The sequence below is a fragment of the Scylla paramamosain genome, unplaced genomic scaffold (assembly GCF_035594125.1).
Source record: "Scylla paramamosain isolate STU-SP2022 unplaced genomic scaffold, ASM3559412v1 Contig58, whole genome shotgun sequence".
NCBI classification, from domain to species: domain Eukaryota; kingdom Metazoa; phylum Arthropoda; class Malacostraca; order Decapoda; family Portunidae; genus Scylla; species Scylla paramamosain.
In genome coordinates this window covers 363686-383132 of record NW_026973723.1, presented here as the reverse complement: position 1 = coordinate 383132, position 19447 = coordinate 363686, and the positions used below count along the sequence as shown (strand labels likewise).

Below are 19447 nucleotides of genomic sequence, written 5' to 3'. Positions count from 1 at the left end.
TCAGTCTGTGGGTCTCTGTCTGTCAGTCTGTGGGTCTCTGCCTGTCAGTCTGTGGGTCTCTGTCTGTCAGTCTGTGGGTCTCTCTCTGTCAGTCTGTGGGTCTCTGCCTGTCAGTCTGTGGGTCTCTGTCTGTCAGTCTGTGGGTCTCTGCCTGTCAGTCTGTGGGTCTCTGCCTGTCAGTCTGTGGGTCTCTGTCTGTCAGTCTGTGGGTCTCTGCCTGTCAGTCTGTGGGTCTCTGTCTGTCAGTCTGTGGGTCTCTGCCTGTCAGTCTGTGGGTCTCTGCCTGTCAGTCTGTGGGTCTCTGTCTGTCAGTCTGTGGGTCTCTGCCTGTCAGTCTGTGGGTCTCTGCCTGTCAGTCTGTGGGTCTCTGCCTGTCAGTCTGTGGGTCTCTGTCTGTCAGTCTGTGGGTCTCTGCCTGTCAGTCTGTGGGTCTCTGTCTGTCAGTCTGTGGGTCTCTGTCTGTCAGTCTGTGGGTCTCTGCCTGTCAGTCTGTGGGTCTCTGTCTGTCAGTCTGTGGGTCCGTCTGTCAGTCTGTGGGTCTCTGCCTGTCAGTCTGTGGGTCTCTGCCTGTCAGTCTGTGGGTCTCTGCCTGTCAGTCTGTGGGTCTCTGTCTGTCAGTCTGTGGGTCTCTGCCTGTCAGTCTGTGGGTCTCTGTCTGTCAGTCTGTGGGTCTCTGTCTGTCAGTCTGTGGGTCTCTGTCTGTCAGTCTGTGGGTCTCTGCCTGTCAGTCTGTGGGTCTCTGTCTGTCAGTCTGTGAGTTTGTCTGTCAGTCTATGGGTTTCTGTCTGTCAGTCTGTGGGTTTCTGTCTGTCAGTCTGTGGGTTTGTCTGTCTGTCAGTCTGTGGATTTCTGTCTGTCAGTGTGTGCGTTTATTTCTGTCAGTGCGTGCGTTTCTGTCTGTCAATCTGTGCGTTTCTGTCTGTCAGTCTGTACGCTTCTGTCTGTCAGCCTGTCTCTTTTGTCTGCCAGTATGTCTCTGCCTGTCAATCTGTACATTTCTGTCTGTCAGTTTGTCTGTATGTCTCTGTCTGTCAGTCTGTCTGTATGTCTCTGTCTGTCAGTCTGTACGTTTATCTGTCAGTCAGCCTGTTTGTTTGTCAATATGTATGTCATTGTCTGTCTGTCAATCTGTCTGTCTCTGTATGTCATTGTCTGTCTGTCAATCTGTGTGTCTCTGTATGTCATTGTCTGTCTGTCAATCTGTCTGTCTCTGTATGTCATTGTCTGTCTGTCAATCTGTGTGTCTCTGTATGTCATTGTCTGTCTGTCAATCTGTGTGTCTCTGTATGTCATTGTCTGTCTGTCAATCTGTGTGTCTCTGTATGTCATTGTCTGTCTGTCAATCTGTCTGTCTCTGTATGTCATTGTCTGTCTGTCAATCTGTATGTCTCTGTATGTCATTGTCTGTCTGTCAATGTGTCTGTCGGTCTGTATGTTTCTCTAGCTGTCGGTCTGAATGTCTGTCAGTCTGTCTGTGTGTCAATCTGTCTATTTCTCTCTGCCTGCTAGTGTGTGTGTCAGTCTCTAGGTACACCATAATGTTTGTCAGAACACTCACCTCTGCGTCTTCGGCCGGACACGGTCAACACAAAACTGCCTTCCTAACCACCACACAGAGGCCCTCACGTAGATAACAACACGGTATGACACGCACACCACTGCCAGACTTCCATGCACACACTCACACCCTCCCTCATTTCATACGTACTAACTGATTCTGTATAAGCCAGTATTAACACTGAGGCTTGGGTGGCTATGAGGGTCTATGGTCTGGCATGTAAGAGTTCCGGAAAGTGTTTCCAGGTAGAGGTTAATGATGAGTTTTCTCGTAGTGAAATGCAACATAATCCAGTACTGGGAATTACTTATCCTATCTTGTTTATCTTTTGCGCATATAAATGGGGAGTTGTCTGTGGGTTACCGTCTCGCTTATTATAGTAACGGGGCATATGGAGGAAGGAAAAGGGAAAATTACCTTCAGAGAGAGAGAGAGAGAGAGAGAGAGAGAGAGAGAGATAGGGGAGAGGTGCGGGGTACTGTGAAACACTCTTGCTTCCCAAAGGCTCCAGATGAAGTTACACGAATTTTCAAGGATGTTTTATATGATTCTAATGACACGTTATCGTCTTCTTCATCAATAACAGGAAAAACACTACTGAAAATCCGACTAATCGATCATTTATGGCCTTGGAGAGAGAGAGAGAGAGAGAGAGAGAGAGAGAGAGAGAGAGAGAGAGAGAGGTGCACTATCACAACGGCGCATTAGTGGTGAAAGTGCACTTGCTTTCTGATTGATTGATTGATTGATACATTTATTGTTGCATTAATAATGAAATACAACAAAGGAGGAGGACGGACCTTGCCACCCATCCCCTGGGCAAAGACTTAAGGGTAAAGTATCAAAAATATAAAAATAGATAGTATACACTACAAAAATATAAGTAAATAAATAAATACAGATATTGTACACCTTATTGCATAAATATCCTACAGTCTGGGAGCAAACGTAGGATATTCCTTGAGTATTTCCCTGAGAGTGGCTGAGTCTAGGAAATGGTCAATGAGGGTATACAAGTCATGTTGACCTTGCAGCCTAAATGTAGCAATGAGAGGACATTCCGTGACAAAATGACGCAGAGTGTGTCCCCTTGGTGCAGCACACAGCACACAGCACTCACCAGGAGAAGCACTGACTTTCCAAAAGTATTTATAGCCTAATTTGAGCCTCATTGCCACCCTGTCGTGTGATGCAGTGTATCTCCCATAGGTGTAAGCACAGCTCTGGGAGACACGTACATAGAGAAGACTACTGCCTATGGCAACAAAGCTGCAACTGATCACTAATGCTACTATGTACTAGCAACAAAGCTCCACTAATGCTACTATGTACAAAGTCCTTAATGCTACTCTTAACATAACCCAGAGTGTACTCAGCTCCAGGGTCCACTGTGTCGTCCTGAAAAGCACATTGAGCAAGGCGGTCTGCCTTATCATTAAGCGGGATACCCACATGAGAGGGTATCCAGGTGAAGTGGACCTTGGCACCAGCACCTTCTAAGGCGTGGATGAGATCAAGACATTTATTAACTTATCACAGTCCATGGGGGAGGTAGACTGGAGAGCATGCAGTGCAGCCTGACTGTCAACAAAGAAGAATACATCCTTATGGAGAGGCGCCACAATATGGAGCGCCTCCAGAACAGCATACAGTTCTGCCCTAGTGGAGGACATGTATGCAGGGAGCCGCCTGGAAACCTCAGTGTCAGTGTGGTGATTGGCAGAAATGTAGTCGCGGATGAACAGCCCACATCCGGACCTGCTGCCATAGACTGAACCATCACAATAAACATGAATAGCCTGAAGGTGGGTGTACTTGGACAGTTTAGTCATGAACATGTCTTGCAGCACATGAGGGGGCCGGACTGGCCCCCTCATGTGCTGCAAGACATGTTCATGACTGATGCATGGGCTGATGCAGTGAGTGAATATCAACACTGACACGGTGAGGGTTCCAAACGGGTTGGAGCGGTGACATAACAACGTTAATACAGGCCTCGGCTATACCTGCACTTGTAAGAACCCCCAAGATCTTCCTGAGGTATGGAGTTGTAGGAGTCCGAAGATCACGATACAGGGAGGTCAGTGATCCCTTCAGAGAGTCGGAGCCCGTGCATAACATCCGACCAACAGTACGACAAGTAATTTCCTGTATCCTACACATAATACTCGGCAGGTGCAGTTCAGCTCTGAGGACCTCAATCCTTGCAGTCTTGGGGCATCCCAAAATTATTCTCATGGCTTCATTCTGAACAATCTCCAGGGGACGGAGCTGGGTGGCACTAAACTGTATTAAAACAGAAGCTGCGTAGTCAATGAGGGACTGTACGACAGATATATAGAACATCCTTAGAACTGGAACGCCAGCCCCCAGGCCCCTGTTTGCTAACAGCCGAAGTGGCGCTAGCCGTGGCAGACAGAGGTCTCGAACATAGTGTACAGCGTGGAGTGACTTCCTGAAACTCAGCTGTACACCCAGGTACTTATGTGTATGAACTCTAGGGATGGGAACATTATTTACAGTGGGCGGTCGAGAGACCTTCACTTTGGCTTGAAATTTGGTTTTACATTCATTAATTACAAGTCCCATTTGAACACACAATGCTGCTAGTTGTGACAGAGCTGACTGGAGAGTCCTGGGTGTGGGGCATTGGAGTAGTATGTCGTCAGCATAGATGAGGACCTGGGTGCCCTGCGGGAAGGAACAACGCGCAATTTTGTCTATTAAAGCGTTGAAAAGCATTGGACTAAGGACTCCACCCTGTGGTGTTACAAGCTCAAAGACTTCCTCAGAGGAGACTGCACCTTGAAACCAAACCTGTGCTGTTCTATTGTACAAATAGTCCCTGCCCCATCCTAAATATCTACCTTTGACACCTTTGAAAATGAATTCATAATAAAGTTACACCAGGGGTATAGGTGCGGGTGGCAGCACTGTGGGAGGTGGCAGCATTGGGAGCAGGGTTGCCACAGCTTGAGTTTTTATACAAGATCTTGGGTTTTCGTCTCCTGTCTTGGGTTCTTGGGTATTTATTCGAAGAATCGCCAGTATCTTGAATTTTTTAAACATCCAGATGAATGAAATCGAAAATATCTAAGTTTTAGTAATTAGTATGGAATATTTGTATATGATAAAGTATTAGCACACCCGGTTATCCCTGACCAACAAGTACCGTTCCTGTTCGTTCCTCGGAGAGACCCGCCAGACGCAATATACCCGTGCTTAACTCGTACCGTACGTGTCTCTTCCTAGGACAGACCCCACTGGACGCGTCCCGCAGAGTTGCCAGGTCCGTGGTTTTCTCGCCCAATTGGGCTCTTTTTCCTGGTATTGGGCGTGAAAAATATGGTTTCCGCGGTTTGGCGCTTTTTGGGCTCTTTTTACCGCAGTTGGGCTATTTTCTGGGCTACTTATATTTGAAAATATATAATATACTCTTGCCTTCCCGACATACCAAATCAGGGAGTAGACTCACTCGTATGATAAGGAGTGGCGCCAGGTCAGCTAGCAGAAGGGTGTGAACAAGTCTCCCCTCTCCATAAGGGGATTACTACTAGGGCCGCATGACCTCATTAAGACTGTAGGGCACCCATCCTGAACACCTGCATGCCGCACCCATAATTTCCACATTCACCTCACAGCACACACACTGAACACAGCCAGTTTATTCTCAGCCTCGTAGCTGCCTCAGCCTGCCTGGAGGAGATACAAGTATACTGGATACAGGCCACGTGCATATGTGTGTACGCTCAAGTGAACATGAGCAAGTGGTCGAAATACAACAAAAAATACTGTAAAGAGTGGGAACAAGAGGACGGGCTCAAGACGTGGATAAGGAGTATAGCCGGCGATGATACTCATGCATCCTGCAAATTTTGCAAAACTGTGATCAGAGCCCATCACAGTGACCTTATCAAGCATGGTCTGACAGCAAAGCATGAGAAAAATGCTGCTCCATTTTCTAACATGAGGACTCTGTTTCAATCAGGGTTATCAAGAACAAAAGTCACTAGTGATGCAAAAGTTGCTGAGCTGAAGTTAGCAGCTCACATTGCTTGTCATTCAAGCGTCAGGACAATCGATCACATGGGTGAGCTAGTAAAAGATATTTCTGGTAAGGATATATCCTTACATAGGACAAAATGCACGGCACTCGTAAACAAAGTGTTAGCACCGTGTATGCTGAAGGAACTGTGTTGTGACATTGGCAAAAGTGAATATTCATTGATAATAGACGAAAATTCTGGCTTGCAGTTCACGACCATAAGGACGCCTCAGGGGAAAATGATTTTCGAGATCTTGGGAGATTTGCTTTGTCACTACTGGCTCTCCCAGTCAGTAATGCCTCGGTAGAAAGAGTATTTTCCCAAATGAATATAGTAAAAAATAAGTTAAGAAACAGAATGCAACATGTAAGTTTTGAGAGTACATTACATGTACGCTCATATATGCACAGACAAGGCATATGCTGTAACAAGTTTCTTCCTACAGAGGAAATGCTGTCATTATGTACACAAGCACTTCACAAGTGCTAATAATCATGATGATGACTATATTGATATAGACTAACTGTTGAATAAGATATCACTGTGCATATATATATATATATATATATATATATATATATATATATATATATATATATATATATATATATATATATATATATATATATATATATATATATATATATATAATCGTTATTATTGCTGTTACTACTACTACTACTACCACAACAACAACAATTATTGCTACTACTACTACTATCACTATTATTATTATTATTATTATTATTATTATTATTATTATTATTATTATTAGCCTATTATTATTATTATTATTATTATTATTATTATTATTATTATAGGTTTAAATAAAGTATGTCGTTTTCTACCTTTCTCGTTTTTAACACAACATGCATATTATTCATAAAATATTGGGCTCTTTTGGAGGGTGGAGTCCGCGGATTTTGGGCTCTTTTTGGAGTAAAAGTGCGCGGGAATACTGCCGCAGACCTGGCAACCCTGGCGTCCCGTGACTCCCGTACCAGATCAGTCTCCCGCCCGCTACCTACCGCTAGTCACAGGTCTACAGCTGCGCGTTTGGTTTCACTCATTAACAATGAGTTGCAGTGATAATAGTGACACAGAGAATCCCATTCCCAGCACTAGTGGATGTAATACACCCCCTAAAAAGAAAAGAAAACCATGGTATCACCAAGGATTTAATGCGGAATGGCTGAATGACCCAGAATTCAAAGAGTGGCTTAAACCAGATGCAAATGACAAATATGTTGCTTTATGCAGTGTATGCGATTGTAAATTTCGTAACACAAATAGAAGTGGGCTATTAAACCATAAGTCATCGTCTAAGCACACAAAAAACCTGGCAGCAAAAAAAAGTAGCATAAAAATGCAACAATTTTTTTCAAAGAAAAAAACTGCAGAAGATCCTCAAGACGAAGTAGCTACTGCAGAGTTGTTACTTTCTGCATTCATGGCTGAACACGGAATGCCCTTTCACCAGGCTGAACATCTGAGTGAGTTGGTAAAGAAAATGTTCCCGAAGTGTGAGGTTGCCCAGAAAATGTCTATGAAAAAGACAAAAGCATCGACAAGAAGTTCCCTGCTTTGAATGGAAACCATCAAAAGATCTCATAAGTGACATGAAAAATGGCAAAATTCGTCAGCGATATGGGACCAAGTGTAGCAGCAGCCAACAGGCAACGCTGTATCCTGCTGATGACACGGAGGTTGCCAGTGGTAGCGAGGAAGGAACACAAGTTTATGTACAATAATATTCTGCTGTATGAAAGGTGAGTTAAAGAAGCTACATTTGTGTTCTCATGTTCATGTAAGAAAAATTAGTTTCATGTACTTTGGATATTTTAAGTCGATCTTGGAGATTTTGAATGAGATGTCTTGGATATTTCTGTTTTATCCAGTGGCAACACTGATTGGGAGAGGAGAGAACAGAGAGAGAGCGGAGACGCGTGGCCACAGAGGAAGCTAGCGTGTGCCTGCCTGTTGAGTGCCTGTCGTGCCCTGGGAGACTTGTGGTGCCCCTGTGAACTTGTAAAGCAGTGTACTTGCAGAGGATTTGTCAATAAACTTAGGAATTAGTGCCCGTGTTTTTCCCTTGTGTCCCGGCCTCGTGTGTGTGCCTTGTCCCGGCGTTCAGAGTGTGACTCCCCTGCTCTAGTTTCTCGACCCGTGCCCGTGTGGATAACACGCCCGCCCGGAGTGAGGGGTGGGCGCAACAATAACATTGTTGGCCATGTCGAAGGCACCCTTGAGATCACCGAAAGCTCTGCAGGTAGCATCCTTATTTATAAGTCACTCAACAAAACAATGACTTGTGGAATGACCTTTTAGGAAGCCATGTACATTACCAGAGAGTACATGGCCCACCTTATATATAAGCCTGTTCAATATTACCCGTTCCATCATCTTACACAGACAGCTCTGTTATAATATAGTCCGAGTTGGCCACCCCTCTTCCCGCTGCTGTAAAAATTATTTATGCGTAGTAAATGGAGTCATTATTAAAAGGACTGGAATTTTGTATCACTTAGAATAGATGAATATGTAAGAGAGAGATGATTTAGGCTCAAAGCAAAAAATCGTGAAATAGCCTTAAACTTATTATTTCTTTACTTATTAATAGCATTCATAATTTTTAATGGCTAAAAAAAAAGTTTCTAAGTTTAAAGGGGAGATTTAATATATAGACGAAAACAGTACCCATAGCAGGACGGTTATATGAACTGGCAGCCATTGTTGATGTTGGCATTGCTTGCTGGGGCCAGGAGAATTCCACGATTACAGCTCAAATAGAAGGTAATTACTGTCCCTGAGTATGTGTGAAGTGAGAGATGAATTATACCTTATAGGCTAGTGGAGAATTATATAAGAAACATGACTTGGATATGAGAAAAGTTCAATTATAGAGGTTCCTTCAGTGCCTTCGTCAGTTCCGGAATGTTTAATTGTATGTTATTTATTGTATTGTTGGAGGTGACTTGAAGGGCGCGGCGTAGTAGTGGAGTGACAGGCAAGGACATTTAAAGAACGAATGTACAGTACAGACATATTTCACCACCAGAGGACAGGACACAGTTACCTTATGCCTCGGAAGTCCCCACAGAACACCCTAAGCTTGATATGGCTGTCACAACGAAAAGGAAAGAAACATAAGTATGAATAAGAATACATAACACCATTCAGCAAGGACTCCCAGCACCACCCCACAACGCTCAGACCAACACCACCCACACGCCTCCACACCCACCTCCCTGCTGCCGTGACGCATTATTTAGCGCCTTGCTAAGAGTCATCTTTCCCAAGTGGTTAAGTAATTCTAGATGCAAGGAAAGAAAAGGCAGGAAGATGATTATTGTTATTTTTTTATCTTTATTTTCTTTGCAGGAGTGAGTGAGGCAGGATGAATCTGATGGGTGCTTAGGCTGAGAGTCACGCCGCAGGGTCAGTGAGGGGTACGGCCGGCAGTATGGTGACCCCCCCTACGGCGGCGGCAGGTACGGCTAAGGTGGTCATGTAAAAAAAAAAAAAAATCAAATAACCAGCAAAGGAAAGTAGAATAATTACTTAAAAACTCAATAAATATGATGAAAAGTAATGAGAGTTTTGAGGATATGGTGGTAATCCTTGCCTAGTAATTTCCAGACACTGACTGCTTGTTTCTGGGCAGAGTGTGATGCCTTATCAAGTTGTTACCTACAGAATGAAGGGACCGGCACTGAGACTAATGAACGGAATTAATCTTAACCTAATGCAATTTCAAAAACACTAGTGCTATTTCAACATTATCCAAAAAAAAAAAAAAAAATCAAATAAACAGCAAGAAAAGAAAAGGCTTAAAATCAACAAAATAAGACAAAAAAGTAAAGAAGATTCATAAAAGAACAGGAGACAATTTCTCTATGTTCAATGATTCAAAACTTCCCAAACCTATTTATTTATTTATTATTATTATTATTATTATTATTATTATTATTATTATTATTATTATTATTATTATTATTATTATTATTATTATCATTACTATTATTGTTATTATTATTATTATTATTATTATTATTATTATTATTATTATTATGTCATTAAAAACCTCCTCCTCTTCAGGTCATCACAGGAGTACTCATGTGACAGAAGCAGCAGTGGGGGGCGGTCACAGGGGAGAGGGCTGATGTCGAAGCCGTGGGAGGGGGAGATGGTGCCTGGGAGTGGCAGGGTGGCTGGCCGGGCGCCGCAGGGGACGGCCACTGCTCCGGGCATCATGGCATATGGATAACCTGGAGTCTGAACTGCCACTTAATATTCTCAACGCTGTGCTGACTAATGTAAGTCTGGAGAGGGGGTGGGGGGTGGTGGGTGGCTTAGAGTGTGTTATGTAAGTGTGTGTGTGTGTGGGGGGTGGTCAGTGTTAGGGTGTTGACCAGTGTGGGTGTGGAGGTGGTGGTGTGTTGGGTGTTGGTGCCTTAGAGTGTGTTGCATAAAGGTTGGGGGTTAAGCTTGGTCTTTGTAGGTGATGTTATGGTAATTGTGGGTCTGTTTGATGATCTTATTTAAGTATCAAGGTATATATTTTTTTATTCATTGATATTCTGTCTATTTCTTTATTTATTTATATATTTTTATTTCTTTCTTTATTTATTTATTCTTTTTAATTTTCACAACTTTAAGGAAGAATTAAATGTTTTGGTTTTTCTCAACAAACAATGAGCCAAAATGAAAATAGCATTGCATCACGATATATCCTGTTCATTATTATTCAAACCATATCTTTGCATCAGCCTAAATGTTTCTGGTTTCCTTTCCTCTTCTGCATCTGTTTCCTTCTTTCCCTCTCCTCTCAGCTAACAGAGGTCATCTTGCATAGGCTGGGTCAGGTTCCTTGGGTGTGTGGGTTGTAACTCTGTCTCCTCACAGAAAGAAAAGGCACAGTGGGCAAGACTGGGAAGGCAGACAGAAGAGGAGGATGGACTGGGTGAGTAACAGCAGTACTAGTAGAAATAGTAGTAGTGATAGTTTGATCATAGTACAGATAGCAGTAAAATATCTAGTTGTGTTATTATTAGTAGTAGTAGTAATAGTAGAAGTAATACCAGTAGTAAAGGTAGCTTGGTCAAAGTAGTAATGGTAATAATAGTGATAGCAGGATGTTATTTAACTGTATAAAAGAAAGATTAAATCCATATATAAAACTTAATGGCAGGACCAGTAGCAGCAGCAGCAGTAGTAGTATTAGGAACTATAACAATTCACTATATAAAACAAAAAGCACCAAAGTAATATAGCATCAACAACAACAGCAACAGTAGCAGTAGTAGTAGTAGTAGTAATAGTAGCAGCAGTAGTAGTAGCAGTAACAACACTAACTCCACCACTTTACCAACAGGACGGCCAGTACTATGGGTCTGGCTGTGGCATCCTACCCACTCCCCAGATGCCCCCACGCTAACTGCCCTGGCACAACCCTAACATTGGCCCTGCACACTCCTGGGGTGTGGTTGGGGGCTTTGTACTGGGGCGGCCAGGGCGGGGGCAGGGTGGAGCGACAGGGCCGGGGTACAAGATGAAGAAAACGTTGCTGGCTAAGAAGAAAATAGGAGCTAAGGAGGTTAAGACAAGTGGTGGTGGTGGTAGTGGTGCTGATGGTGGTATGAAACCAAGAATAAGACTGCATCATCAGTCTGATGATATTTGGAATATCAATTATTTAACTTCTGCAACACCTGAGGACAAGACAGGAGCCAGGTAGGAGGGTCATAGGATGCCAGTTGGATGTGGTGAAGGATGTTTTTTGTCTGGGAAGGATAATGAGGAAGTGAAATTGAGTTGCTGATTTGTAGATAAAATGATAAAAGATGAATAAGTGAAATGAAAAAAAAAAATGTGTTTTGGAATATATAGAACAGTGGGGCTTAGTGTGTGTGTGTGTGTGTGTGTGTGTGTGTGTGTGTGTGTGTGTGTGTGTGTGCTGGGGGATGTATCTTTGTTAATTAGAAAGAATATAAGAGATGAATATAATGGTGGGATATATAGCAATTTTTTTTAGTTCAGAAGAAATAAGTTTGGTTTGAGTTTATATATGAATGGGAAAAAGGCTAAAAGAGAGAGAGAGAGAGATTTATAATGAACTGAAATGTAAAGCAGTACAAAGCTGTAAAAGAAAGGGATTGATGTTTAGTTTAGATTAATTTGCGTAAAGTAGAGTAAAAAAAAATGATGTGTTTTGAGTTGATGTATCAGTGTAACCTAGAAAATGGAGGAGAAATTATTGTTTCTTTAAATTTTATGTCATTGTAAACTAGAAAATATAAATAGTTTTTTTTCATTCTATAGATCGTTATAAAATTGAAAAATAATATAGCAGTGGTGTTTATATATATATATATATATATATATATATATATATATATATATATATATATATATATATATATATATATATATATATATATATATATATATATATATATATATATATATATATATATATATATATATATATTATGCCATTGTAAACTAAAATAAATATAGAAGTAATGTGTTAGATTTTTTGGTTTGGTACATTAATTTCACGGTTAATCAGTTTATACTTCCTGTTGTCATCCTTGTCCTGTTCAGGGTGTGAGTGGGCCAAGACCTGCTACAACTCTTCTGCTTGTATGGCAAAAGAAAGTGGCAGTTTTTACTCTTGATTTCCACCCCGAGATATTAGTCGCTGTATTTGTTGAGGATTTCCACCCCAAAAGTTAAAAATATTAGTCGCTGTATTTGTTGAGGTTCATATGTGTGTGTGTGTGTGTGTGTGTGTGTGTGTGTGTGTGTGTGTGTGTGTGTGTGTGTGTGTGTGTGTGTGAGAGAGGGATTTGTACTTCATTCAAGCATCTTTTATTTTCACTACTGTTGATATCTTGTTCACTACTGGAAGATTAGTACTAAGATGTGATTCTTGTTATTTTTAAGGATATTATTGCAATGGTTTTTGTATGATTGCATCTCATTCCTGTTGTACTTGAGAGAGAGAGAGAGAGAGAACAGGCCCCATTGCTCAAACTAATGATAATAAAAAAACTCGACCATTCCAAAAAGTACAGATATATTAGTTTTGTGAGTAGAATTTGCCAGAAAGGAAATTTGAAATACATGAGTGTGTGGGAGAGGCAAAGGATATGTAGGGCGGCAGATTAGTCAGTGGCGGCTCGTCAATAGGGACTGCGAGACTGCAGCCCCCCCAGTTGATTTCTAGGATTCATGAAAATAATGTTAATTTATTTATGTTTGACTATCATGCACATGAAAACACCAGTTCTCATATGAAAAAAAAAAAATACTGCAAAACAGTGAGGAAGTATGGAAATTATTTACTATTTAATGATACCAAAGCGGGGAGAAATGGGGAGAGGCTTCCCGGGCATAATGATGAGTGTGGACTGCTTCCAGCGCAGTCTTGTCTCGGTTGTTGTTGTGGCTAGGTGAGTGTTCTTGCGTCGGTCTTATTTTCGATCGTGTTTTTCAATTTGTCAGGGATGGAGAGGCTAAATGCACTTGCCATGATTTCAATAGAGAAGATTCCTATGAATAATATGCCAGGTTTAAATGAAAAAGTTATTGGTCTGTTTGCACAAAACAGAAACAGGAGAATGGACTTCCTTTTCAAATAGCCTAAGCTAGCACTAAGGAAGTCAAACATTTACTGTTAGGATAAGACCTAAAGAATTAAATAATTAGCTGTTTATCTTTATAATCTATCAATCAATGGTATGTTAAACAATAACAATAAAAGCATTTAAGATTTTATTTGTCTGAATGTGAGAGCCCCCCCATCAGTAACAGTCACGAGCCGCCACTGAGATTAGTGTGTGAAGGATGTGTAGGAGAGGCTTAGGATATCCTGTACACTGTGTGAGGATGGTTAAGGATGATTTGGAAGGAAGGTAGTGTGTGAAGGATGCATTAGGTAGGATGTGTAGGAGTGGGTACAATGTGTTAAGAATGATATGTATGTTACAGGAGATAAGGATGTGTATTTTCACCACCAGTATGTATACAGATTGGTGTTAACACAGTAGGAAGCTTTGATTAAGCTGGACCATCATTCCATGTGTTGTCTTAAGAAATGTATGCAAACTGACTGGAAACTCTCTCTCCTTCAATGTTCATTAGTGTATTTATCAGCTTTTGGGATCAAGATGTCACTGTTTATTTATTTATTTATTTTTTATTGTTATTTTGTTTGTCTTATTTTTTTTTTCTTTGTGTTGGACAGTTTACGAGTCAGTTCCAGTTTTTGTGACAGTGGATGTGGTTTCTTTCTGTGATGCTTGTCCTTGCCATGCCTTCCTTCCCAGTGACTACCATGTGTAGGCCTGATGGCTCCTTGCAGCTTCCCTTTTGTACGTCCTTATGTTACTCCACACTCGGCATCTCCATGTGTTGACTGTTTTTCTTTTTTTGTGTCTTCCTCCACATATAAATAACACATACATTCACACACACACACTTCAGGTATTCTCAGATATTCAGCATTCATTCTTATCTTGCCTTTCTTCACACACTCACAGCATCTCCAGGTCTTCACACTCAGCATTCCCCCTCATCTTTCACTCCACACAGTATCCTTCACTCCACACAGCCTGCCCCCTCATCCTTCAGGCAGCCTCTTCCCTCATCTTTCACTCAGCTTCCCTCCTCATCTCTCAGTCCACACAGCCTGTCCCCTCATCCTTCACTCCACACAGCCTGCCTCCTTATCCCTCAGTCAGCCTCTTCCCTCATCTTTCACTCAGCTTCCCTCCTCATCTCTCACTCCATACAGCATCCCTCATCTCTCACACCATCCAAGCCTTACACATCCACACCTACATCTACATCTCACACCTGCAGCATCCCTGGAATCACATCAGTGCCCCCAGGTGACAGGTGAGCTCTGTTTTGAGAGATTAAATGACTTTTCTAATTCTATCCTCCATTCTGTTTTTCGTCACCACCACCATCACCACTACCACCAATATTTATGACCTAAATATGCTAATTATACTGTTTGTCATGCGCATTTTTAATTGTGGAGTAGGGAAATTGAAGAATAATTGATTTCATATTAAGAGCTAAAGTAAGAATGTAAGAAAATAAGGGCTGGTGCAAGAAAATAATAGGCCTACGCGCGGTGGTCCATATTTCAAACATGCCAGCATATTTCCACCTATCATCCCTGTCCATAAATTCGTATAATCTCTTAAAACTACCTAATGACTCAGCGCTAACAACCTGGTTCGTTTGTCTCTACTGTGTGGATGAATATTTTCCTTAACTACCTCGTTGTATTAAACTGCTTGTAATGGTTGACGTATTCTAGTCTGCAGCCTTCATTTGTATCTTGTTTGTATTCTTGTGTTCTTAAGCACTTCATTTAAAAATAATGGCAAAGATAGTTAGTCTTTGCCATGCGGATAAAATATTTCCTCTACCTCGTTAAATGAATCTGCTTGTAATTGTTGATGTATTCTGGTTTGTGTTCTCCATTTGTATCTTGTTCGTATTGTTAAGCTCTTTGTTCTTTCACCAGGACTGTTAACAAATGCCACAGAGGTGATTGGTCAGGTTCTCATGGGTGTTCTCATTAATGACGCAGGATCCTCACCAAACCATCACTGAGTCATGATAGTGCCATTATCACTTCGTTGACTTTCACTACAGGCTGTAAAACTATCACCCAAGGAAACACACTTGTAAATCCTTAACAGTTTGTACTATACCCTGCTAAAACATTCGTAAAAGCACGATAACTTCCAGTAAATCAAAGGAAATTGTCACTAAACCATGAAAATACCCTTGGAAAACTCAAGTCACCTCACAAATTATAATTTCAATCACTAAAGCCACGAAAACATCCTTGGAAAACCAAATAACTTTAGCTCGGGTTTGGTAAAAGTACTGGAGGTATTTTCTTTTCTTCCCTTTTGTTGCCTCAGCCCAGTGTCCCTCTGATATGAAAAAAAAAAAAAAAAAAAAACAAGGCATTGAAGCGTTCGAGATAGCGAGAAAGTTCCGAAGCTTCAGCAGATGTGAACTAACGCCTGACTCTAGCCGCGTCGCCTTCTCTACCTCCGTCCGCCGCCCAGGTAACGTCAGTGTTGTTTTGTGATTATTCTGTTTGCTAGTGGATGATGGTGTGTTCTTGGTGGCGGTGGTTGTGTTGTGTTGCGGGGGGCTTGATGTATCTGCAAGAGCTGGGTGGGGGCGAGGGAAGGTGAAAATGAAAGTATAATAAATTCGGCTTTATTGGTACTCCGTGTTGGCTGTTACTGTCCCTCATTTGTCACGTTCACAGTCGACAGGTGCGTGACAATCTCCTATCGTCATACTGTAACGCTCTGCTGGTTCAGGTCATGTCAGGTCCCTCCAGGGTTGAGGTGGCAGCAGCGGGGACAGGAACACCCAACACTGAGTACGTACTCGGTCTTGATAAGCACTTTCACTACGCGTTTTTTTTTCAGTTCAGGAACGTCAGTCTTGAATTAACAAAAATTTTACCCCATGTTAGGTTGCATTTTTGATTTTTGAGAAAAAACAAGTCTTGCACATTTTGACCGAAAGTGAAATTTGACAAATTTTTTCCCAAGATTATTTCAGGATGTTACCAAGATTTTAAAAAGGTAAATCATCAAGACCGACACCTATCCCATCAAGTCCGACGGACCAGTCTTGAAGTACCCGCACTTGAATTTTGTCATTTTGCTACTTAAGGAAGAGGAAAAAGAAGAGGAGTAGGAAGTTTAAGAAAATATGGAGAAGAAAAAGGCGAAAAATGGAAGATTTTCAATGACACTTTGCCTATAGAATGCTGTATTATAAGAAAAGGAATATTTTCAATGATATTTTGCCTATATAATACAGCTATCTTAGTAGTTTATGTACTTATCTCAGAAATTATCCGAGCGATTTCAATGAGATTCTGCATACATAGGGCAGTTATGTCACTGGTTCATTCGCCACATAGAAAAAAGTCGAGCGAGGCTCGATTATTGAAATTAAAACGAGGCATTAAAGGAAGATTTAGCCATCGGGGTGCGTGACCAAATCTGATGCCTTGTTTTTCATATAGAGGGTCTTCCAAGTGACCTTGCGGTTCCCTCTCACACTCATTAGGTTTTTGATCTCGGAGTACCTTTGCCAGTAGCTCTATTATAACTCCGTTCTTGATGGGAAGAGTCTTTTACTTTGCCTTCTTTAGGTGGGACTTTATATACTTATAGCGGCTGCGGATCTCTTCTTTTGAGTGACTCTGAAAATATGGATGTTTCAAAGCCAGCTGGCTCCGCAGCACTTCCCAGCGGAAAGTTTTTAAGCATGTCTTGGTTGATTGAGCTTTCTGCTCGGAGACAATCATGTCATAAAATTGATTAGGAGGCAAGGCATCCTCCTCCTCCTCCTCGCTCTCCTCAAGGAAGGAAATATCTGAAGGGTAAGTCACTGGCCGTGAGCTTACCGAGGACACGAAACTTTTCGTGGGTGAAGCTTGGTGAACTGCTTCCGTCCTGTTAACGAAAGACAGGGCAAGAGGTTAGTAAAATACAGGGCAAACGTATGAGATGTGAGACTTGCATAAATAATAGCAGCCACATTACTTACCTTATTGCAGGGGGTGGGAGAGGAGCCACGAAAGTTTCCTCCATCGCCTCAGACGAGTCGACTTCCAGAGACCTTTCTGGTGCAGCACCCTCATCCCGATTCCCTTCTTCCATCCTGTGGAAGAGAAGACAATAATTATTAAGATCCAGCATGTAAAGTGATCAAGGGTCATATCATAGATGACGGTAAGGTAAATACTTACTGTTCATCTGTTAATTCAGGCATTATTCCCTCCTCATCAGCAGCCATCTCTAACTCTCCGCCTCTTGGAAGAATGGGGTTATAGGGATTCCACTTCTGATGGGAATGGTAAATGAGTTAGTTCATTGATAAAGGTCAGAGACGTGTGTATTCAATATTCAGAGACATATGCACTCAATATATCAGAGGGAAATAGGCAGTTACTTACTCCCTATACTCCTCAAGCTTGCTGGCAACATTTCGAGCTTGGTCTCGTGTCGTATATGGCGTAATACCGTCTAGCAGTCTCATAACTGTGACCTGCTAGTTGAGAATTCCTGCCTGAAAGCAGGATCTTTATTGATCTTCTAAGCAGAGGAGTAGATCTCCTCAGCATCCTTGTATTCACACTCCTGGAAACTACTCCCGCCTTCAGGCAGAGCTTCCGGAGAATGGAGGTGATATTTGGAATATGCATTTTCCCGCAGCAGTAGTTCCGACCTCTGGAAGTGCTGGAGGGGATAAATACTGGGCAAGAATCCAACTGACAAGTAGTTATTATAGGCCTTGCATACAGCATGTAGGCCTTAAGCGCCTTCTCCTCGACATTATTTAGTACAATGTCGGCGCCGCCATAACTCATTGTTTTGTGTACTTTTATTTTTTTGAAGGTCTCTTCTTCTGTATGAGACCGTTCATTACACTCTTGTACTGTGAACTCTGTAAATTCTTGAGCTCTTCTCAGAGATCGAACAAGAAAACTGGTTATGAGAGCGTCCTTCAGCTTAAAACCTTCCAAACAACACGTTATTTCCTCTGTTTGCTTACACGAGCGACTAACTCAGTGCCAGTGTTGAGCAAGAGTTACGGGGGTTCTCCACCACTGTGTCACGCTGCGCCGCCTCCACATTTTTAGTCTGGCTCTGCATCAACACTTTGACGGCTTTTTGTTTTGCAAGTGTTAGGGTTCACCAAGGTCCATGTAGACTGGTCAACCAGCCGAGCTGTGGGGAGCAGGGGTGATGACGTCATCCACGCCACACCCCCCCGCCACTCGCAGTACTGACTTCAACTTGACCACCCTTAAAGTCTGTTATCTCTTCCCCTACCCCTTTTTTTTAACAGCATTACATATTACCTAGATGCATTACTAATTGGATGAATAAATGGAATATTAAAGGGTCTATTGTAAGCACAAATATATTCATAATAATTATGGCAAACAGTAGTCATAATACAAAGAAAAATTAAGTTCATACCATTCATGATGTTAGCATAAATATTCAATATTTGTTATTAAATATAAACCACTTAATCGTAACCTAAACAACAAAGGCAAACAGGTAATATAGTCCTGGTGAAAAAATAAACTACATGTCATTCATGTGGTCAGTTTCATTAGCTTTCTGTTTTGACCTTTGCATGACTTATGTTTTTTTCCTATTTGTCTTAATGTTATTATTTAGATTCCTAATTCTAAAGTACACAGATATTTTGGCAAAAAATGATATGACATGATGAGGTACATCAAGTCCAACATTTTGTAATTCACGAACAAGCGTTTTGAAGCACTCTTTTCCTTCCTTGAGACTGTCACCGTGTATTACTTGAAATGTTTCTCTCATAGTTGTTAATTGGGAAAAGGTGTCAGCAGGAGCAAACAATCCACCTGTGTTTACTTCATCAATCCATGTTTTAGCCATGGCAGTAGGCCTACACTCACTTGCTTTGTGGCCTAAGTGAGGATATTTTGTGTTAATATTTTTAACAATATAACCACCAATGTATTTGAGAGATTCTTCTTCTATAACTACGTGGATTGCTTTCTGTGGATTAGAAACTGAGATTACACAGTCTCTTAGGTTTTCATCAATGTTATCATACTCATAATTTACATCAGGCCCAACATCCAGATCTTTGAAGCAGCGACTAATAATGTACAGTTCTGATGCCAACTCCCTCTCATCAAAACATGAAACTTCATTTTCCCTTTTCTCAAGTTTAGTTTTATTTGTCAAACAGTCAAAATTTGCTGCAGTTATATTTGGTT

The 19447-nt window shown here is 41.6% G+C and overlaps 2 long non-coding RNA genes across 4 annotated transcripts in view; both read left to right on the top strand.

The window, feature by feature from the left end:
• Positions 1-19447, top strand: part of LOC135098372 (uncharacterized) — a 126454-nt gene that overhangs the window by 66547 nt on the left and 40460 nt on the right. The window lies entirely within an intron of this gene.
• On the top strand, positions 8170-11956 carry LOC135098374 (uncharacterized). The gene is made up of 5 exons (XR_010266920.1): positions 8170-8397; positions 8986-9095; positions 9703-9920; positions 10510-10567; positions 10979-11956. It is a non-coding gene; the product is annotated as an uncharacterized LOC135098374 (long non-coding RNA).